Source organism: Bos indicus, chromosome 28, assembly GCF_029378745.1.
Source record: "Bos indicus isolate NIAB-ARS_2022 breed Sahiwal x Tharparkar chromosome 28, NIAB-ARS_B.indTharparkar_mat_pri_1.0, whole genome shotgun sequence".
Taxonomy (NCBI): Eukaryota; Metazoa; Chordata; class Mammalia; order Artiodactyla; family Bovidae; genus Bos; species Bos indicus.
Window position 1 is genome coordinate 26,765,881 of NC_091787.1, and position 23,226 is coordinate 26,789,106.

The window sequence follows — 23,226 nt, forward strand, 5'->3', positions numbered from 1 at the left end:
GATATTTCTCCCGGCAATCTTGATTCCAGCTTGTGCTTCATCCAGCCTAGCATTTCGCATGTTGTACTCTGCATATAAGTTAAATAAGCAGGGTGACAATATACAGCCTTGACGTACTCCTTTCCCAGTTTTGAACCAGTCCGTTGTTCTGTGTCCATTTCTAACTGTTGCTTCTTGACCTGCATACAGGTTTCTCGGGAGGCAGGTAAGGTGGCCTGGTATTCCCATTTCTTTAAGAATTTTCCACAGTTTGTTGTGATTCACACAGTCAAAGGCTTTAGTGTAGTCATTGAAACAGAAGTAGATGTTTTTCTGGAATTCTCTTGCTTTTTCGTTGATCCAGCAGATGTAGGCAGTTTAATCTCTGGTTCGTCTGCCTTTTCTGAATCCAGCTTGAGCATCTGGAAGTTCTCGGTTCACATACTATTAAAGCCTAGCTTGGAAAATTTTAAGCATTACTTTGCTAGCATGTGAGATGAGTGCAATTGTGTGGTAGTTTGAACATTCTTTGGCATTGCCTTTCTTTGGGATTGGAATGCAAACTGACCTTTTCCAGTCCTGTGGCCACTGCTGAGTTTTCCAAATTTGCTGGCATATTGAGTGCAGCACTTTCACAGCATCATCTTTTAGGATTTGAAATAGTTAAGCTGGAATTCCATCACCTCCACTAGCTTTGTTTGTAGTGATGCTTCCTAAGGCCCACTTCGCATTTCAGGATGTCTGTCTGGCTCTGGTTGAGTGATCACACCATGGTGGTTATCTGGTTCATGAAGATCTTTTTGTACAGTTCTTCTGTGTATTCTTGCCATCTTTTCTTAACATCTGCTTCTGTTAGGTCCATACCATTTCTGTCTTTTATTGTGCCCATCTTTGCATGAAATGTTCCCTTGGTATCTCTAATTTTCTTGAAGAGATCTCTAGTCTTTCCCATCCTATTATTTTTTTCTCTTTCTTTACATTGATCACTTAGAAAGGCTTTCTTATCTCTCCTTGCTATTCTTTGGAACTCTGCATTCAAATGGGTATATCTTTCCATTGCCTTTCGCTTCTCTTCTTTCCTCAGACAACCATCTTGTGTTTCTTTTTCTTGGGAATGGTTTTGACCACCACCTCTTGTACAGTGTTACAAATCTCCGTCCATAGTTCTTCAGGCACTCTGTCTATCCTGTCTAATCCCTTGAATCTGTTTGTTACTTCCACTGTTGTCACTTGTATTTGTATTTGTCACTTCCACTGTAAGGAGTTTGATTTAGGTCATACCTGAATGGTCTAGTGATTTTCCCTACTTTCTTCAATTTAAGTCTGAATTTGGCAATAAGGATTTCATGATCTGAGCCACAGTCAGCTCCCAGTCTTGTTTTTGGTGACTGTATAGAGCTTCTCCATCTTCGGCTGCAAAGAACATAATCAATCTGATTTTGGTGTTGACTATCTGATGATGTCTATGGGTAGAGTCTTCTCTTGTAGATGCCCCAGAAACGGTAGAATGGCTACATCAAGAGTGATTTGGCCCATTTTATAGATGAGGAAGCTGAGTCTCAGAAAGGTTGACTTGAACCTAGTCTCTTGACTCCCAGCCCAGTGCTCTTTTGCTGAGCCATAATTCCACCTCCTTCTCCCTGTAGCCCTGTTTCCAGGGACAGCCATGCCAAGCCTCTGGGGTTTGAGGCGTCCAGGCTCCCCATAGAAGCTCCCTGTGTTAGCATGGTGACTATGGAGTTGGCATTCGTGTAGGTGATGGAACAGCAGGCCCCATTTGTTGAGAGCTCACTCTGTGCTAGGCACTGGGCTCAGCAGGTTGGTGGATTTATTTCTCAGTTAAACCTCACAGCATCCTGAGGAGGAGGGTTTGTCGTTTACCTTCTTGTGAATTGGGCCTGGAGAGTTTTCCTGTGGAAGTAGAGAGCTTTCATGTGGGCGAAAATGAAGAGGATCTGTAACTTTTTGAACCAGTGAGGCTGTGGGGAAACTGGCCCTCTTAAATGATCCTGGTTGCTATATGGAGTCCTACAACCTTATGGAAAAGTAATATGGCAGTATCTACTCTAGTTTTTAAAATTCACATGCCTTTTCATCAGAGCAGTCTAAATTTCGGTAGCCTATCCTAAAGAAGTAGAACAATCAGGATATAAGACTTTGCTCCAGAGACCACACTGCCTCCTTTCACTTCTGTGTCCTCCTCACGGCAGGACCCTGGCACGGGCTGCATCCTCTGCCTGGCCTGGTTTTCACGTGGCCCGAACCTCCCTGTTCTTTGGATGCCAGTGTAGGCCTTCTGTGACCATCATATCTCAAGTATAGACGGTCCCCAACTTACGGTGGTTTGACTTAGGGTTTTTTGGCTTTATAATGGCATGAAAGCGATGCATCCATGGAAAACTGTATTTGGAATTTTGAGTTCGGATTGTTTTCTGGGCCAGCGATGTGCAGTGCACTCTTCTTGTGATGTTGAGTAGCGGCAGGTCCATCAGCCACGCCCTCAGTTCAGTTCAGTTCAGTCGCTCAGTCGTGTCCGACTCTTTGCCACCCCATGAATCGCAGCACGCCAGGCCTCCCTGTCCATCACCAACTCCCGGAGTTCACCCAGACTCACGTCCATCAAGTCAGTGATGCCATCCAGCCATCTCATCCTCTGTCGTCCCCTTCTCCTCCTGCCCCCAATCCCTCCCAGCATCAGAGTCTTTTCCAATGAGTCAACTCTTTGCATGAAGTGGCCAAAGTATTGGAGTTTCAGCTTTGGCATCAGTCCTTCCAAAGAACACCCAGGACTGATCTCCTTCAGAATGGACTGGTTGGATCTCCTTGCAGTCCAAGGGACTCTCAAGAGTCTTCTCCAACACCACAGTTCAAAAGCATCAATTCTTCGGCGCTCAGCTTTCTTCACACTCCAACTCTCACATCCATACATGACCACAGGAAAAACCATAGCCTTGACTAGACGGACCTTTGTTGGCAAAGTAATGTCTCTGCTTTTCAATATGCTATCTAGGTTGGTCATAACTTTCCTTCCAAGGAGTAAGCGTCTTTTAATTTCATGGCTGCAATCACCATCTGCAGTGATTTTGGAGCCCCCCCAAAATAAAGTCTGACACTGTTTCCACTGTTTCCCCATCTATTTCCCATGAAGGGATGGGACCAGATGCCATGATCTTAGTTTTCTGAATGATGAGTAGCGGCAGGTCCATCAGCCATGCCCTCAGGAGGGTGAATAATCAATACGTATGTTACCTGCATGTAACATCATTCTGCATCCACACAACCCTTCTGCTTTTCACGTTCAGTGCCCTGTTAAATAAATTACATGAGGGAGTTGGGATTCGACATTGTTATAAAATGTATAGGCTTTGTGTTAGATGATTTTGCCCAGCTGTAGGCTGATGTAAACGTTCTGAGCATATTTAAGGTAGGTTCGGCTAAGCTACGATGTGTAGTGGCTAGGTGTGTTTAAGCGTGTTTTTGATTTGTGTTAGTTTCAACTTTTGATGGGTTTATTGGGACATAATCCTGTTGTAAGTTGAAGCTCTATATATCTTTTCCTATCTTATTTTCTAGCTGAGCATCTCAGCCTTCGGAGCCCTCATAGTGTACACAGCGTGTCATTATTGTATTTATTTGTCAATTTCCTCCCTTCCATCCTTTTTCTCTGTTGTGGGAATGTCTGTTCTCAGATGCCTATCTGGTTGACAGGGTCAATAGTTAGTAGCTATCTGCTGAATGAGTAGTGATACAATGAAATGGCATGTCACCATTAAACAGACAACAGAGTTGGAGATCTGTGCAGTTAATTGGAGGGGTTTCTGTGTTGTGATGTTAAGGGAAAAAGTCTTGTTATAGAAGGATGCTTAAGTGCTGGGCTTAGAAGGGGATGGGAAGGGCATAGACTTTTTCTTTACGTGTTCTTGTTTGACTTGTGGCATTAAGTACAAATTTCATGATGAAAAGTTTGGCCAACAACAACAAAATCACAAAAGAAAAAAATCATATTCAGTCAGAGGGAGCATCAGCACTTGAACCCCGGTCCTTCTGACTCCCAGCCGTGTTCTTACGCACCACTCAATACTTCTATAACCTTCCCACATCTGGCTTCTCAGAGTCACCTCACTGCAGTTCTCAAGACAGAGTATGAGTTACTAGCTGTTTGTATTTTATTTTGTAAATTGAGATATAATTTTCAGACAGTAAATCAGGGTGTAGTTTGATGAATTGTTACAGGTGTATCTCCTGTGCAACCGGGATCAAGATGTGGAACATTGTCAGTGGCCTGGAAGGTTCCTGGATTCCTTTCCCAGCCAGTTACTGGACCCTCCCCTCCTCTCAAGTGGCCACGCTTCTGAGTGCCTTTCAAGGATTGGTCTTGTCTGTTCTTGAACTTTATGTGAATGGAATCATAGGGTATGAGGTATTTTTATCTGGCTTCTTCTGACTTCTTCCTTTCAATGTGAGCCCTGTGATTCATCAGTGATGCTGCAGCTTGTTCCTTTACACTGCTGTGTAGTATTCCATCATATGGCTGTATCACTATATATACATATATATATATTTTTTTTTTTTTCTGTAGCTGGACTTTTGTCTTGTTTCCAGTTTCGGAGGGATTCTGAGAAAAACTGCTGAACACTCTTGCCATCTCTTGGTGGACAGAAACACTCGCTTCTCTAGGATGTAGATTCAGGGGTGCTTGTAGGGTAGAATCCTGGTTTTACAAGGAAGGCAGTGAAGGAGATTTCAGAAGATCCAGAAGGGGAAATGACTTGCTCAAGGTCACACGGTGACTTATGGGGGAAGTTCAGTCTACCCACCCATCCCACCAAGGCCTCTCACCTGTGGTCTTACCCACTTTCGACCCTTGGCCTGCTTCTTCCCAGCGTTGGTGCGTGTTGGTCAGTTTATATAGGAAGGGGCCTGGCTGGGGCTGCCTCCTCACAGCCCTCCCAGGCAGCCTTTCGTCTCTTTGTTTAGCTTCCTCCACTCAGGTTGGTGCTACCAACTTCCTGGCAGGTGGTGCCTTTAGCTTTTCACATACCTGTTCCAGCTCTCGATCCTGAGCTCTCCAAGGAATATGAACATTCACAAAAAATGTTCTTAATGGGTCTTAAATTTTTTATTGAGGTGAAATATACAGACCATAAAATGTACCCTTCTAACCGTTTCAAAGTGTGCAATTCACATTGTTGTGTAACCCTCATCACCATCCAGAACTTCTTAGGCTCCAGAACTTCTTAATTTTCCCAAACAGAAACTGCGCTTATGAAACACTAACTCCCCATCCCCTGTGGCTCCTTGCTGTTTTCTGTCTCAGCGAATTTGACTTCTCTAGGTACCTCATACAAGTGGAATCATTGTAATTGTCCTTTTGTGTCTGGCTTTTTATGCACTTAGCATGTCTTCAAGGTTCATCCAGGTTGGAGCATGTGTCAAAATTTCATTCCTTGTGAAGGCTTTAATTGTTCTTTTGAGCACATTTTAAAGGCACCTCAGATCTTCAGGATTGAGTCAGGGGATCAACTTGACGGTGCGAGTGAGGAATAAATAACATTTATTCACATCTACTAGGCGCCAGCCCTTCCCTTATGCTGTCTCATGTAATCCTCACCATATCCTTATGGAATAGGTACTAATATTATCCTCAATCTACAGATAAGGGTATTAGGCTCAGAGAAGCTCACTAGCTTGGCCAAGGTCACACAGCAGGCCATTGGTTAGCTGGGATTGGATGCTGAGTCTGCCTGCCTGCACAGCCTATGATCTGAGTCCCCACCACCACCCAGGGCAGTGCCCAGCCCAGGCTTAGAGTCGTTCCCTTGAATCCTTCTCATCAGCTGATGGGAGCTGAGTATGGAGCCAACAGGTGCCAGCTGGCGCTGAGGAGGCAGTGGCCGCGGCCCCTCCTCCTTGGCCTGGGTCCCTCTTCCTGGGCCCTGGCTTCTGTTGAAAGTCCCTTTGTGAAGCAGCGTTCTTGGGCCAGATGGAGCTGCAGGGGTGGGTGTGGGCCTCAGTGTCCCCTGCACTTCATCCGGCACAAGCCTGGCTGGGCAGTCACCAGCAGGATGTCTCTCTTGGCAGACCTTGCTCTGGACGAATGGCTACCAGGAGCTCTGGGTTTGAGAGGATAGATAAACAGGAAGAGGGAGAAGCTTAGAAATATTTTTTTCCCCTTCTGTGCCCTGGTGTTTGCTCCCTGCTCTTTCTTTGGCCGCTGGAAATTTGAGGTGGTAGAGTTGTTCACCTGTCAGAAACCACGCTGAGGCTGGGGAGCCGAGGCCGGCAAGCTTTAGGTCTTAGGGTTTCAGGTTTTTGTTTTGCCTGATGGGCTGGGCTAAGCCTGGGTCTGGCCTGGGTTTGAATCTTGGCTCTGCTATGTCTTTGGCATGTGATCTAAGCTAACTCACTCTGCCTCACTGTGGGTCAGAATGGAGAGATAACAAACTGCTGCTGCTGCTGCTGCTGCTGCTAAGTCGCTTCAGTCGTGTCCGACTCTGTGCGACCCCAGAGACGGCAGCCCACCAGGCTCCCCCGTCTCTGGGATTCTCCAGGCAAGAACACTGGAGTGGGTTGCCATTTCCTTCTCCAATGCATGAAAGTGAAAAGTGAAAGGGAAGTCGTTCAGTTGTGTCCGACTCCTAGCGACCCCATGGACTGCAGCCCACCAGGCCCCTCCGTCCATGGGATTTTCCAGGCAAGAGTACTGCAGTGGGGTGCCATTGCCTTCTCCGAGATAACAAACTGAATATGCATTGAACACGGGCTGTGGGTGCTCAAGTGGCGTGTACAAGGATTATCATCTCGGTTAATCCTCACAGTCCTCAAAGTGGGGCAGGGGTTTGTCTTTGTGTGACAGCTGTTGAAGCAGAGAGGTCAAGTGTTTCTGTCAAGGTCACACAGGTGGGGGTGGTGGAGCTCACAGGAGCCTAAGTGGCTGTGTATGTAGGGCCCTGCTGTTTTATCAGTTTGGCATCTGGTGCAGACCTGGGCACACTGGACTATCAGTTCAGATCAGTTCAGTCGCTCAGTCGTGTCTGACTCTTTGCGACCCCATGAATCGCAGCACACCAGGCCTCCCTGTCCATCACCAACTCCCGGAGTTCACCCAGACTCACATCCATCGAGTCAGTGATGCCATCCAGCCATCTCATCCTCTGTCGTCCCCTTCTCCTCCTGCCCCCAATCCCTCCCAGCATCAGTCTTTTCCAATGAGTCAACACTGGACTATAGGTAGTATGAATACCTTTCCCTTCTCTTTTACAGAGAAATCAAGTTGAACTGGGTGTGATGGCATGGTGGAGTAAAGCCAGCTGAGTTCTAGGCCCCAGACTTCCCCCTCGCTAAGTTGGCTCCCTTTAGGTTGCCTCCTCCATGCAGCCATTTTGGGTTGACACAGGGCATTGTCATGGCTCTCTCCTATTGCCTTGGCCTGGACAACACATCTCACCACACAGAGCAATATTCTAACTCTCTGGCATGGTCCTCAAGACACTTGGGACTTAAATCAACCTTACCTTATCCTGTATTCTGGCCTCACAAGGCCAGAATAATATTACTTCCTAGAGGCTCTGCACAGTGCCAGGCATCTCTCTCTCTATGCTGTTCCCTCTGTGCTGAATGACTTTCTTATCTGTCATGTGTTGCTCATCATTCAAGGCCCAGCTCAGTGGCCTCCTCTTGCAGGAAGTCTTCCCGGAGTTCCCAACTCTGAATTAGCATCTCCCTCCTCTATGCAGCTCAGGGTAGTGGGAAAGGTCTCAGAGCCTCTGCTCTGTTGTCAGCCTCTCCGAGCCTCACTTTGCATCTGTGGGTTGGGGATCCAAGGACAGAGGGAGAGGAGAAAGCCTTCATTCTCATGCCCTGGCCTTTGTAAAGGTGGCTGGGGCCAGTGAAGCGTGGCCACCTCAGGGTTAACTCCTTGCCCTGCCAGGGGCGGAAGCGAGGAGGACTGAATGTGAAATGAAGTCACTTCCCTGCCTGGGGGTCTGCCGTGTGCCTGGCTTTCCGCCGTAAATCCTGTTTCCTCCTGGACTTCTGAGTGCCCACCCACTCCTGGCTCCCATGACCCTGAAGGTCATCAGCAGGTGGGGCTCCCCATGGAATGTTCGGCCTGTCATTCATCCGGCGAGGTCACTTCCTGTCTGGATAAGCCAGCCACTTTTCCTGCCACAGCCTTGCATGTGGGGGTTTCACAGGAATCATGGGTGTGGGGCCCAAGGGAGGCTACCTGAGGTCAAGTTCAATGTCCAGCTGATGCCTTTTATTCTGGGGGCACTGAGACCCAGGGAGGGCAGGGCACTTCCTGAGGTCAGGACTCTGGAGCACACTGCAATTGTAGGGCCTCTGTGGGTTTCCCCTGGGGTCGCAGGCCTGCAGGATAAAGGGAGGAGGTCGCTTGGCCTCCCTGGGCCTCCTTTTCTTCTTCTGTGGAAGCTGGGGGAGCTTGCTGTCAGATCTGCCTCTAGAACTGATCTGGTCAGCCCTGGACATCCTTGACCTTGTTTAGCCCTCTCTTCGCTGCAGGACCCTGAGTCTCATGGAGGTTCAGGAACTGACCTGGGTCTCTGTCGGGAATGGTGCTGAGGGTCTAGCCAGGTCTTTCTGACTCTAAAATCCTGGTTTCTTCCATCTTCCAGGGAAGGTATTTAGCTTTTCCTCAATGACGACTCAGGAACAGCCTCACTCTTCTGACCTTTTCCTGTGGATCGTGGTCTTCTTGGGCTGTCGAGTTGACACGGAACCCTGGTTCCTGGCATCAGTGTAGTGTGAATATTCTTTTATCCCCCCTCTTTTTTTTTTTTCTCTGTAAATAGTCTCTGTTCACATAGGAAAATCAGAGAAATAAAAGATATGCAGAAAGGTTAGGAAAATCATCCATGGCCCCACTTCCCGGTGATAACGACAGTGATAACCATTCATGTTTGGAGATTTGTTCTTCCAGACATTTTTCGTTGAGTAGTGTGAGTGCGTGTGCTTGTGTACAGGATTCCTCTCTCCTTTTTAATAGGGCAAAGCTCTAAATTGCTGTTTAGTGTCTCCCCCCCCAACTGAACATACAGTAGATATTTTCCTATCAGTAAATAAGGGGCTCCTTTCTTTGGAAACTCTTACATTGGAGCTTAACAACACATCACAGATGTACAGCTTGAATTGAGCACAGCCTTCGGAGCCTTACCAGGTCAAAGAACATAATTCCTCCAGCACCCTGGCCCTGTACCCCATCGCCACCCCCTCCTTCCTGCTCCAGACGTGACTTCCAGCACCATGCACCAGTTTGGCTTGATTTTGAGTTTTAGACAAATGGAATCATATCGTGTTTGCTTAGTTTGGCTTCTTTGGCTCCACAGTCTGTTAGCGACGGTCATCTGAGGTTCCATCTGTTTGAATGATGATGTGATGACGTCTGTGGTATGTTCAACTTCGACCACTGTTGATGTGAGAGATGTTTCCAGTCTTTGACTAATGTAAACAAAGCTGTACCCAACACCTTTGTGGCCATATCTTTGAGTATTTCCTGTGACTCGATTGAAAATTTGCTGATTGCAAAATTTAGAATGATTGCCAGTTTGTCCTCCAGGGAGCCATGCCAGTTTACACCTTGCCCCGTCCTTAGGAGGGCGCCCATCCCTGGCACCCTTGCAGAGACCAGGTGTTTTCACCCTGCTGAACCTGTGAGGCCATGAAAGGCAACACGTGGCAGCCGCTCCCAGTTTTAAAATTACAGCTTAGGGTGAATATCTTTTCTCACATTTATCAGTCATTTGTATTTCTTCTTTGTTGTGTCTTTGGGTTTTTTTTTTGTATGCTTTACTTTTAATATATACTTGTTTTCTCATTTAAAAAAAATCCCTCTATATAAAATGATAAATAATAAAAATATGTTGAAAATATTTTTATCCATTTGTCAGTTGTCATACAACTGTGGTTTTTCTGTGTTAGATGAAACCTGACCATTAAAAAAATAATTTTGAATTGGAGGATAATTGCGTTCCAGCGTTGTGTGGTTTCTGCTCTACAGCAGTGCAAATCAGCCGTAAGTATATGTATATATCCCCTCCCCCTTGAGTCTCCCTCCCCACCCCCAGTTCCACCGTGTAGTCATCACAGAGCTCCAAACTGAGCTCCCTGCCTTCTACAGCGGCCTCCCACCTGTTACCTGTTTCACCTTGGTAACGCGTCTCTCAATTCGTCCCGCTCTCTCCTTCCTCTGCTGTGCCCACAAGTCCATTCTCTGTCTCCGTCTCTATTCCTCCCCTGCAGATAGGTTCATCAGTGCCGTTTTTCTAGATTCCATGTATACGCACTAACATATTTGTTTTTCTCTTAGGTCTGTCCACCTTGGTTCAACTGACTCAAATTTGTTGAAAAGCTGACTATTTTATAATGTAGTCTGCTCCATCAATATTTTACTATATTTATCCCCTAGCATTTTGCATAGAAAGTCCTTTTCTGCCCCAAGAGTATATACGTATTAACTTACGTTCTCTTTTTCCGATTCCGGGTTCCCTTTGTAGTATGTCGTTGTTCCTCCCTCTCTGCTTACCTCGGAGCCTGACGTTAGCTGAGGGACAGCTTGGTGGTTAACAGCCTGTGTGCGCGTGGAGGCTTTTGGCTGCCTGTGTGCCCTTAGGCAGATTATGCAGTCTTTCTGTGCCTCCGTGTCTGTACCTGCAAAAAATGGGATGCTAGGCCACAATAACCATTGGGTTATGGTGGGGGTGAAACCATGGCTATTTGCAAACTTTTTAGTCTCAATACTGCTTCCTTTATACTCTTTATACCCTTCTTTAATACCCTTTTTATACTCTTAAAAATTGAAGCCTCTTGTTTATGTGGGTGATATATTTATAAATTGATATTGACCATGTTAAGAATTAAAACAGTATACTTAAAGACATATTTATACATTCATTTCAAAATAACAATAGCAAACCCATTATATGTTACACATAAATAATTTTTTTTTTCTGAAAAATAACTATGTTTTAAATATAGTGGGATAAGTGGCATTGTTTGGCCAATCTATAAATCTCTTTAATGTCTGGTTGAATAGAAGACAGCTGGATTCTGATATCTGTTCCTGCGTTTGTTCTGTCATGATATGTTGATCAGTTGAAGTATAGGAAGAAAATCTAGCTTCACACAGGTAAGTCATTGGAAAGGGCAGGAATATTTTGTTAGCCTGAGGATGTTTTCCTTTGATGCTGCATAAAAGTAATAATTTCTTAAAGGGAATGTAGAATCTGAAAACACATTGATGAACTTTTCATATTTTGTTACATATTTTGTTACAATGGCTTTTTGACCAGGTGTGGTTTGGTAACATATATCAGTGATTGGGAAAATACTGGTTCAGTGAGTTTGGATCTTCCAAATGTGGGACAGTTCATTTCATCATATCCCACAATTGCATGTGTTCGCATCATCAATCATATCATTGCAAAATCTTTATGTTTTAGGAAGCTTTCAGATTCACAGTGACTGATTCAGGATTTCCAGAATTCTGATTTTTCTTTAAATGTTCAAACTTATCACTGGCAACAAATGCTGTCGGTTATTTTCCTTGAAGGGACAGGCTCACTCTGTTCGTTTTGGAGAAAATGTCTACCAGATATCCAGTTCTGAATAACATTTTTTTTGTCTGTCAGCCATTCTTTTGCATAAAAGGGATGCTCCACGGACAAAGGGGCTGCTTCAGCCGACAGTGCAGACCAGTTCACGAGGGTTTATCTTGCAGACAGCTGTCGTGTGCTGGTAACTAGCCCATGTGCTTCTTCCCAGGTTATTACCCGCATTATTGAAAAGACATGTACTCCACTGCTCTATCAAGGACGTCCTTAAGCGACACTGGTGTATTTTGTCATCGCAATTGACGACCAGCCCAGTCTGGGGCCACTGCTGAGCCTCCTGCTGAGTGTCTAGCACTTCCACCCACTGTGGCCTTTGCTCCTCATGGTGAGAAGGGCAGTGATGGCTTAGTACCTGAGATCACTTTGACCCTGTGCTTCATTCGTTGGAGCAAAAGAGCTCTTCCTGGTCAGGGTCTTCCCTGCTCAGAAAAGTGAAGCAGATGTACAGGGAGGTGAGGGAGAAGGGTAGGAGGCCCCCGGTCCTGGCTCTTTCTTCCACTGTCTCTGTGACTGAGCAGGTCTCTGGACCTCAGTGTGCTCTTCTGTAAAATGAGAGGGACAGACTGGACTCTCAGAGGTGGGTGTGACTCTAACTTAAGATACATGTTGGTGCTTAAGGGGAATTTAGACCCTGTCCCATGTCTGCATGTGTGTGTGTGCTGGATGTTGGGGGATGAGCCCCAGGGCCGGGGGTGGGCTGGTGTGAGCCCCTGCCCTGGGCCCAGGCTGAAAATCTGAAACCCTGCTCTCTCCCCTCCTCCCCAGCTCTCCCCTGGCCCCACCCACAGTAGGGGAATCCTGGAGCATGGTGACTTCCTCTGTGTTTGTTCTGTGGCTGAGACAGATGTTTCCTGCAGCTGGCCACTCAGCCTCCTGCCCTATTTTTAGCTCCATTGTTACCCGCCCCAGGCATCTGGCTGCCAGCGGTCCGTGAGAGGCTGTGGCCCTGGAAGGGGTGCTCTTCCCTGGGTCCAGCTTGTTCTCTGCCTGCTGCAGGTCCCTGGGTTAAGCTTCCCAGTGTCTTTGGGGAAAGTGAGGCTGGCTTCAGGAGAAATGGGAGAGTGATGGGTGGACAGTTCAGTGGAAAGGGCCCAGGCTGCGGAACCAGAGGCCTGGCTCTGTTATGTTGTGTAGTGAACTCTCTGAGCCTCAGTTTTTCCATCTGTTAAATGGCACAAAAGCGTGTGCATCTGCCTTTCTCATAGAGTTGTTCTGAAGCTGAAATGATGGTAGATGTGCAATTTGTTTAGCACAGTGACATTTGGAACCTACAACTACTGGGGATTCTACCCTGGGCGGGGGGTTGGAGTGGGGGCGGTGCGGAGGAGCATCAGATCCAGAGTGGGGAGATGAGGCGTCTACTTACCAAATGCCAGTCCAGTGGGTTCAAGGTCAGGGTCGTTTGGGGTCCAGACTGTGTGTTAGAAGATTTGGAGGGGACAGGGACATTTCCACTGCATGGTAATGGATGGAATGAAGGCGTGAGGGTAGGGATGGCATTCCTGGTTGTAGGACCAGGAGGGCAGAGGCGTGGAGACAGGGAAGGGCCAGATGCATCCTGGGAGATTCCAGCAGTCAAGGGCCTTGAGCATCTCTGGCTAGCAGCTCTGGCGGTGCTCCTCCCTAGGAGGGGCCCCACAGTGGGTCTGGGGACCAAAAGCTTGGCAGCCCTCTTCCTGGGCTAGCGGTCAGCGCAGCAGCTCTGCTTCTAGTTGTTTTATACATTGAACTTCTGTGAAAGATTGATTTTGCGCAGAGGGTTGAGCTGCTAAAATCTCCTCCTACTAATCTTGACCAGGCCTCCTACTTCCTAGGTGGACATCAAGTGTGACCCACAGAGGGCTAGGTTGAATTTGAGGCTTCTCAGAGAACCTGTGCTGGAGGGGAACATCTCTTGGAGCTTGACTTGCTCCATCCCATGGGGCAGCTGAGAATTTGGCTTTGCCTGGAGTGGCAGGGGTGTGGAGGGTAAATAGGGGATGCTGAGGGTGGGAACGGGAGGCTTGAAGGCCAGGCAAGGGAGTCTAGACTGGAGGCCACAGGGCTGGGATGGATGGGGACAAACTGCAGAATTGGGTCATCGTTTTTCCCAGCTCCTTAAAATGATGCTTCAGGTCCCTATGGCATTGCTGGAGGTCAGGAATGGGGTTCAAGTGTAAGTTCCCAGTGGCCCTTTGGAGCCCAGTCCCTGGAAGCAGCCAGCAGAGTGTTGGCAGGGTCAGGGCTCTAGGTGTGGTGTCAGGAGACTGTAGGCTCTGCTGGCCTAGAAAAGCCCCAATGGCCAGCTTCTTGGAGCACCGTCACTGGGCGTGGGGGTGTCCAGGTGCTTCTAACCCTGCTCTCTCTGAGGCCCTCCCACTATTCCTAATCCTAGATGGAGAGGAGCTTCAGCCTCTTTCAGGCACAGAAGGAATGTCCTTCCCAGAGTTGACTGACACCTCCCTAGGGATGTTGATACTCCCCTCCTGTTCGACAGAACCTATAGGCAGAGTCCCTCCCAGCCAGATTATACCTTCTTGTTTTCTGCAGAGTTCTCAGAAAGGCCTCGAGAGGGACTCGGAGAGACTCCAGATGGGGAGACTTGTGGTCTCTCTCTTCCATTTCGGAGGAATGGAGCCCAAGCCTCTATCTATAGGGTAGAACAAACATTTAGCAGCTTGGAACCTTCTAGATTTCTGCAGCTGACTTGGAGAAGGCTTCTGCATCACATGGTCTGTCAGTCAATCGTGGCGTGACATTTGTGCATATCCTTAGCTACCCCTTGGGCCCTGGTGGCTGTGGACAGTGTCTTCTGTATTCCGTGAGCCGCTGTGGCTCCAGCGTGGGCTGGACTCACGGGATCCTGGTGTTGTTGACCTGCCGGAGCATGACCAGAAGGAACTTGATGTTCTGAGAAAGGAGGAAGAAGGAAGTTGTGCCTTGCAGCTTGTGGTCATTGAGGGCCATCCCTAAAAATAACAGAGTGCATTCGTCAGGATTAGATTTGGCTGCGAGTAGTAGGAAAAGCCAAATGACAGCGGTTTACACAAGATGGAAGTTTATTTCTGTGTCCTGTCCGAGCCCGGAGCTCTGCAGTCCAGGCCACGATATGGTGATTCTGCTATACAGATTCCCGGGGTGTGGCTTCATGTGCTCACAGCTCAAGACGGCTGCAAAATGTCAGCCATCATGCCTGTGTTCCAGGCAGCAGGCTGGAGGAAAGGAGTAAAGGGGGCTCATAGGGAAGGATCCGGAATTTGCCAAGGACACTGCCCCTCATGTTTCATTAGCTAGGATTAGTCACCTGGCCCAAGTAGCTTCGGGGGAGATCAGGAGTTTGGGCCTGGCTGTAGGCAGTCACATGCTCAGCTAGCTGCCCTGTCCCTCGTCCGGTTTGTTTAATACAGATGAAGGGAGGGAGTGGGGCTGAAGGGGATGTGGGCCTTCCTTTTTTTGGGGGGGGCTGCTATGCATCTTATGGGATCTTAGTTCCCCAGCCTGGAATTGAGCCTGTGCCCCTTGCAGTGAAAGCACAGAATCTTAACCAAAGGACCACTGGGGAAGTCCCCACTGTGGGCATTTACCGGAGGTTTTTCTCAGGCTGAGAAGCTGAGCCAGTGGTTCAAAGGTGGCAGAATCTCCACCAGGGAGATTTCTCTGGAGGAGGCCAGTCCTGCCTTGGGACCAGAAAGCCACATGCTCCAGGACAGGAGTGGAAGCAGGGGCTGAGCCCAAGACAGAAAGGCTTTCCAGGGGCTGGAGCCAGCCCCATGGAGTGGTCACAGTGAGGGAAGTGGGCCACCCTATTCTCAGAGGGTTGGTGTGTGCTGAGACAGTGTGGGCCTGTCTGGGCTGCTAGGACCTGGGGGAAGAGGACACGCTTGGGAAAGATGGAAGACCCACAGGGGCGGGGACACAGGTGGACCAGATACGGTGCTTGTGGGGCTGGCCCAGGACGAGGGCTCTACTTGAGCACTGTCCCCACCTGGCCCACAGGCCTGGGGGGTGGCAGGGGCCCCTCCAGGGGCGTCCCACAGCACCCTGTTGCTGGGCATATTTGGGTTCTCTGGAGATCTGGAGTTGTATTTGAAATTCCTTGACTTTCAGGTCCTAGCAGCTAATGAGAATGGAAAGAAACAAAACCACAGGGCTCAAGCACTTTGCCTGTGTGGACTGAAGACTTTCTCCTTCCAGATGAGCTGCCTTCTCTGAGGCTTCAGTGAGGGGAATGTGTGGGAAAGTAGCTTCTTATAAGGTACAGTACAGTTCAGTTCAGTCGCTCAGTCGTGTCTGACTCTTTGTGACCCCATGAATCGCAGCACGCCAGGCCTCCCTGTCCATCACCAACTCCCGGAGCTCACTGAGACTCACGTCCATCGAGTCAGTGATGCCATCCAGCCATCTCATCCTCTGTCGTCCCCTTCTCCTCCTGCCCCCAATCCCTCCCAGCATCAGAGTCTTTTCCAATGAGTCAACTCTTCACATGAGGTGGCCAAAGTACTGGAGTTTCAGCGTTAGCATCATTCCTTCCAAAGAAATCCCAGGGCTGATCTCCTTCAGAATGGACTGGTTGGATCTCCTTGCAGTCCAAGGGACTCTCAAGAGTCTTCTCCAACACCACAGTTCAAAGGCATCAATTCTTCGGTGCTCAGCTTTCTTCACAGTCCAACTCTCACATCCATACATGACCACAGGAAAAACCACAGCCTTGACTAGACGAACCTTTGTTGGCAAAGTAATGTCTCTGCTTTTGAATATGCTATCTAGGTTGGTCATAACTTTTCCTTCCAAGGAGTAAGCGTCTTTTAATTTCATGGCTGCAGTCACCATCTGTAGTGATTTTGGAGCCCCCCCAAAATAAAGTCTGCCACTGTTTCCACTGTTTCCCCATCTATTTCCCATGAAGTGATGGGAAGGGTAGCTAAATTTTAAACATTTTTTAATTTTAAAAATACTTTAAATACCAATTTTTTATTTTGAAAGATTTCAAACCTACTGAAAAGTTGAAAGAAGAGAACGCAAGTCCCTCCTCACCAGTTGCTAGTATTTGTTCCCTCTGCCCCCTACTCCCTAAACCATATGAAATTCATAGATGTTAGGATCCTGCACCTGTAAACCCTTCAGCTTGTATCTCCTAAGAATGAGGACATTCTCCTTGTTTCCACATTTCATTATGGCATCCAAGGAAGTTGAGCTTATTTATCCAACAAAATATAAACTGTGTTCAGATTTTCTGACTTTAACTCAAAATGTCCATTGTAGCCCCCTGCCCCCATCTCCATTCTAAGGTCCCACCACATAGGCAGAGTTCCTCTCAGGACAGCTGAGCCACCATGGGGAGCTCCTGAGGTAGGGAGCTCCCTAAACCTGGAGGCAGACAACGAGGGGTGCTGGAAAGGACCCTTTTCCTTCCTGAGGGTCCCAGATTCCAGGAGCCTGCAGGCCCCACTGGAGCATCTGGTGACATGTGCCAGGGTCTTTGCTGGCTGCAGAGCAGGCAGGAGTCCCCTCTCTGTTCTCCACCTGTCAGGTGAGCTGAGAAGGAGGCTCGTTTACCCTTCAATGAGAGTGGGGGCCTGCTGTTCCACCTGCAGCTTCTCCCAGCCCAGGGGTCCACCTGCAGGGTGATCCCCTTACTCTGACCTTGGCTCCCACTCACTGCAGTTCCTCAGCTGGCTGCCCAGTCGCTCTGTCCCGCCTGCCTTTGTCCCACCTCCAGTTCCATCTCTTGGGGTTCCCCGTTGTTTGCAGGCCGAAGTCTGGAACTCAAGGCCTGCCACACAGAGGGAGCCCACTGCTGAACACAGGGCATTATTTCTAAACATGCATTCACCTTCTGATTTTAATTTTTAACCTTTACTTTTTTTCAGTTTAGAAAAAATGGAAACATTTCAGAAAGATATTCAGCTGATGAAGGTCTCCTGCAATCTCAGATCCCAGATAGCTTCATTTAATTTTATTAAAATATTTATTTCTTTATTTGGCTGCACTGGGTCTAGTTGCAGCAGTGGGATCTTTAGTTGGGGCACGCAGGAGCTAGTTTCCTGATTAGGGATTGAAACTCGGCCTCTTGCATTGGGAGTGCGGAGTCTTTGTCACTGGATCAGGGAAGCCCCTTTTACTTTTTTTTAAAATTGACCTCATCCTAGTTTTAAAGAGGCTAAGGAGCAGAGATTGTGTGAAGGGGTGGGTCTGGGTGACCCGTCAAAGACAGGAGGTGATGGGCCATGCAGCAGAAACCGGAATTCTGCCTCTACCAAGCCATATAGCCTGGGGAAATTCACATAGCTGGCCCTGCTTAGCGGTTTTCTTTCTGCAAAGTGGGAGCCATACACCCTATTCACCTCCCTTGAGGGTTGTTGTCAGGAGCAAAGATAAACAACAAAGGCAGAAAACCCCACCAGGCTGTAGGAATGGAATGATTATTATGGGAACATGAACGACCACAGGCAGAGGGCACAGGGTGGCACAGGCACCAAGCTGAGGGTGTACTGGGGGGTTAGCGGTGGGTGAGGGGGGGTATGCTGGGTGGGGAGCTGTGGCCGCTGTCCAACTTTGAAACTACTGCAAATAACCATACTTAAAAACATTCCCAAAGTAATAATGTTTGTTGTAGGAGATTTAGAAGTGGTGAATAAGCAAAAAAGAAGATGAATAACCATATTTAGTCCCCCAGCTCAGAAATAAATACTATAATGTTTAGACGTCTTTCCACCTTCTGTGCCTGCTTGGGGAGTATCATCCTTGGTCCCATCAGCAAGGAGCTGGCCAGGATGAGAGGGTGAAGTGATGGAGCTGATTTGTTCCCTCAGCAAGTGTATATCTGGCTTTTCCCTGGAGCCAGGCAGCAGGACCCAGGACGTAGGATACCCACTGCTGGGAACAGCATGCAGTGGAAGAGAATGGAGAGTCCCATTTTGTGATGCTCACAGTGGGCAGTGGGAGCTGAGAGATGGGGGTGGGTGTGTAGTCAGGGAGAGCTTCCTGGAGGAGCTGGCAGGTAGGATGTGGAAGGGTGGGGAGGAGGGCAGTCCTGGTGAGAGAGTCTAGGGTGGGAGCATCTTTCCCCATACCCTCTTGTGTGGGCTGAGACTGGTCCTTGATGCCAGGCGCTCTTCTGTGGTCCTGAAAGATGCCCCCAAGTCGTCACATGTTCATCTCAGAAACGTTTCCTGAGCGTCTGCTGGGACCATGTGCAGTTTGGTGCTGGGGCCAAGCTATGGTCACTTTAGGCACTGACCAGCTCTTGGGAAGTTGGAGAGGCTGCTGCTGTAGACATAATCCCATCCGTGAGGCAACTGAAAAGTAAAAGGAGGTCGTGAGCAGGAGAAGTGCTGAGGGGTGGGGTGTTGACAGCCAGTATTGCCAGGACCTCAGAGAGGCTTCTGAGGCGGGACATTTGAGCCACGACCAGGGGAAGGGGCAGCCGCGTGAACAAGCTAGAGGGTGTCCCAGGCAGAGGAGTGGTGGGTGCTCGTGAGAAGGGGGCCTGTGGTGTTGGAAGGAGGAGGTGGACTTAGCCTGTGGCTGGAGCGTCAGAGCAAGGGGAGGGGGCGGGGGCCTGTCCTCTGGGGTGAGGGCTTTGCATGTCACAGCATGATGGACGGAAATGACATGACCTCCGCCTGAGTTTCCTCTGCCTGTGGTCGTCCGTGTTCCCATGGTAATCATTCCTTTCCTGCAGACTACTGGGGCCTTTCTGTGTCTTTGTGGCTTTTCTATCTGTGCTACTGACAACAACCCTTAAGGGAGGCGAGACAGGGTTTATGACTCCCACTTTACAGAAGAGGAAGCAGCTAAGTAGGGCGGACGATGTGATTTAGGGCTTTAAAGATCCTTGTGGCTGCTGCTTGGAGGATGGGTGGCAGGGGGACAGAGAGAAGGAGGAAGCCTTCTTTCCTGGAGGCTGCTGTTGTTGGACTAGTCAGGGGCCAGTGACCAGCCATGGCAGAGCAGTTGGACCGACGAAGGATATGGGTGGGTTTTCAGAGCAAAGAGAGGACTTGCCCAAGGCTCCAGAGAAGAGCTAGACTGTCTTTGTTCTTTTCTCTCTTTTTTTTTTAATAACTTTTTTATTTGAAAAATTTATTGGTTGTGCTGGGTCTGAATTGCTGCACGTGGGCTCTCTCTAGTTGCACCGAGTGAGGGCTGCTCTGTAGTTGTGGTGTGCAGGCTTCTCATTGCAGTGGCTTCTCTGATTGCAGAGCACAGGCACCAGGGCGTGTGGGCTTCAGTAGGCGCGGCTCCTGGGCTCTAGAATAATGGCTTGAGTTGGACACGACCGAAGCGACTGAGCAGCAGCAGCAGCAGCAGCAGGTGTGGTGCGCAGGCTTAGCTGCCCCACAGCTTGTGGACTACTCCTGGACCAGGGATCAAACCCATGTCTCCTGTGTTGGCCGGCAGATTCTTTACCACTAAGCCTCCAGGGAATCCCCTCTCTCGGTTTTTACCAAGACCAGAAGCAGATTGAAGCTTTCCTAGGTGGCTTACCAAAGCAGTGAAACGAGGAGACTTACCATTGTGTGTTTCTACAGCAGGGCAGCTGCTGTGGCCCAGCCCCGCTGGGCCCTGTTGTTTGCCCAGGATGACAGCCAGGGACTACTGAGCCCACTTATTCCTCCAGACTTTCCTTTGATAGGCAGTGTCTAGATGTGGCCCTGGTCCTGGCCTGGGAGGGTTAGATCTGGTACCAGTCTGTGGTTACAGGGAGGGGATATGGAGAAGGTAGGGAGAGAGTACAGGGAGCCTGGGATCTGGGGTGATGTGAAGGGCAACTAGTGAGCTGTGCCCTTGCTGTGTGTTGAGCTGGGTAGGTGTCACCTTAAACACATTCACTTACTTCATCCCCAGATGATCCAGTTAGGGAGGCAGACTTATAGTTGGGGTTAAAGAGTTTATAGTTGGGGAAACTGAGTCTCAGAGAAGTTAAGCCATGTGCCACAGGACTAGTACGCGGTAGGGATGGGAATTTCGGCCCCAGAGTCCACCTTTCACATCAAGTTATCTGTCTGTGTCTGTGCTTAGTCGCTCAGCTGTGTCTGACTCTTTGCGACCCCAAGGACCGTAGCCCACAAGGCTGCTCTGTCCATGGAATTCTCCAGGCAAGAATACTGGAGTGGGCTGCTGTGCCCTCCTCCAGGGGATCTTCCCGACCCAGGGATCAAACCCAGGTCTCCCACCTTGCAAGTGGATTCTTTACCGTCTGAGCCATCACACTGAGTTGAAATCACTGTTTCTCCAACTAGGTGTGAGGATACTGGGGAGTTCTCACTTTTCTATCTGTTGAATGGATATGCTAGCACTGCCTTCCTGGGTTTTTCTCATGCCCCACACAGAAGGTTATAAATTCATACCTGCCACAGTCACTGGGCTCAGCTCTGAGGAATCTGAGCTGACCGAGGGGGACCTTCAGGGACCATGGAGGACTTGAGACTCAGCAGCACTGTCCAACAGGAATATGGATTTCCCTGCTATCCAAAAGTAGAATGTTCTATGAAAGTTTTTTTAGCTGAAATGGCGTTAAGCGGAGACAGAATTACCTTAGGACACCTCTTGCTGATGAATGCACAAAATGAATGGATTTAAAGCACAGATGCTGATGCTGAGATGCAGAGAGTGGTTCTGGGAAGGATTTTGGCAGGGCCACTCTTCCTGCATGGGGTGCACACTGCCTCTGTCGTGTCTCCTGCAAGACAAATGCTCAATGCTATTTTTATCTTCCACTTTTTTTTTTTTTGGTAAAAGCAAAATCCTCTGGATTTCCTTTGGTTAGTGAAAACAGTTATTAACGTAGGTCTTTTGGAAGAGCAAAGTGGCATAAAGCGAACTTTCAAAAAGATGGGGGATACCTGTATAAAGTGAGCCGCATGTTTTTTCAATTAATGGTTTATAATGCTGTGATAGTTTCATCATATGTGTCACTTTTTTTAATTGATTAAGTTTTTGGCTGTGCCATGCAGCATATGGGGGTCTTAGTTCCCTGACCAGGGATTAAACCCATGGCCCCTGCAGTGAAAGCACGAAGTTATAACCATTGGACTACCAGGGAAATCCCACATGTCATTTTAAATAGCCACATAAAAAAGTAAAACTAAATAGATGAACTTAATTGTAGTAACATATGTTATTTAACCCCAATATCAAAATACTGTAATTTTGACATATAATCAACTGAACTAACCATATCATCAACGATACTAACTTGTTTGAGATGTTTCACGTTTTTGGTGCTAAGTCTTTGAACCCAGTGTTTATTTTGCACTTGCCGTGCATCCCAGTTGGCAGCTACTGTATTGCACAGCGCAGCTCCAGAGTCTGATTGATGCGTGTTAGTCTGACATGCATGCTAGCAGCTGATTTTTATGGAGCACTCACCGACCAGGCCCTGTTCTGCAGGCTTGTCTAATTACACGGTGGAGCCTTGACCCCACAGGTTTGAACTGCGAGGTTCACGTATGTGTGAGTTTTTGTCATAGATCCCTGCTGCGCGGCCTGTGGTTGGTTGGATCCTATACTCGGAACTGCCGGTGCACACCGTGGATGGCACGGAGGGTCAACGTTGCTAACCCTCGTGTAGTTCAGGGATCAGCTCTGTTGTTTACCCATCACGGCAGCCCCATTTCACAGACATGGCGACTAAGGTCCAGAGAGGTAGCTCTGAGGTTTCACAGTGGGTGAGTTCTGGAGTTAAGGAGGAAGAGGTGATGGGAAGGAGCAAGCTCCTCTTTGTTTCTAACAGATTTATTTAGGTAAACTTCATACAACAGGATTCACCCATGTTAAGTGTACAGTTCAGCACTGGCTAATGTATGTAGTTATGTAACCACCACATTCAATACATGGAGTAATTCCCTCTCCCAAAGGTGCCCTCGAGCCCCTGCGTATTGGACTCCCCTGTCCCTGACAACTATCCGTCTGCTTTCTGCCCCTAGAGTTTTACCTTTGCTTGATGTCATACAAATGTCAAACTGTATAGTTTGAAGTCTCTGAGGCTTGGTGTGTTTCTCTTAGTATGATGTTTTCAAGGTTCATCCCATGTCATGTGTGTATCAGTTACTTTTTCCTTTTTAAAAATTGCTGCATCGTATTCCATTGTGGGCTTTCCTGGTGGCTCAGTGGTAAAGAATCTGCCCGCCAGTGCAGGAGACGTGGGTTCAGTCCATAGGTTGAGAAGATACCCTGGAGAAGGAAATGGCACCCCACTCCAGTATTCTTGACTGGGAAATCCTGTGGACAGAGGAGCCTGGTGGGCTACTCTATGGGGTTGCAAAAGTGTCACACACAACTTAGCGACTGAACAGCAATTTCATTCTATAAAAGTGCACGTTTTTTTCATCTGTTCACCAGTTGATGGACTTGTGGGTTGATTTCTGTTGGGGCTATAATGAATCATGCTGACATGGTTTCACTTCTCTTGGGTACTTAGCTACCTGAGAGTAGAAAGTGCTGAGTTGCATGGTAAGTGTTTGTTTAAATTTGTAAGAAACTCCAAAGCTGTCTTCCAAACGTCTGCGACGTTACACGTAAGCACCATGTCTCCGGTTCTTCCACAGCTTTATCAATACTTGGTATTGTTGGTCTTTTCATGTTCGTCATTCTAGTGCATTTTGCTAATGATGTAAGATGCTGAACAACTTAT

The 23,226-nt window shown here is 48.2% G+C and overlaps 1 protein-coding gene across 14 annotated transcripts in view; it reads left to right on the plus strand.

The window, feature by feature from the left end:
* The window catches only part of PALD1 (phosphatase domain containing paladin 1), an 83,913-nt gene that overhangs the window by 15,377 nt on the left and 45,310 nt on the right, over positions 1–23,226 (plus strand). For 4 of the 14 annotated variants that reach the window (XM_070781784.1, XM_070781788.1, XM_070781782.1 and 1 more), the window contains one exon: positions 9,919–11,934. The exons of 7 other annotated variants lie outside the window; for them this stretch is intronic. The gene's annotated coding sequence lies outside the window, so the exon portion shown is untranslated. Of the gene's footprint in view, positions 1–9,918; positions 11,935–13,605; positions 15,844–23,226 lie in introns of those variants that run through there. 3 more of the 14 variants (XM_070781785.1, XM_070781786.1, XM_070781792.1) reach the window with 3 other exon arrangements.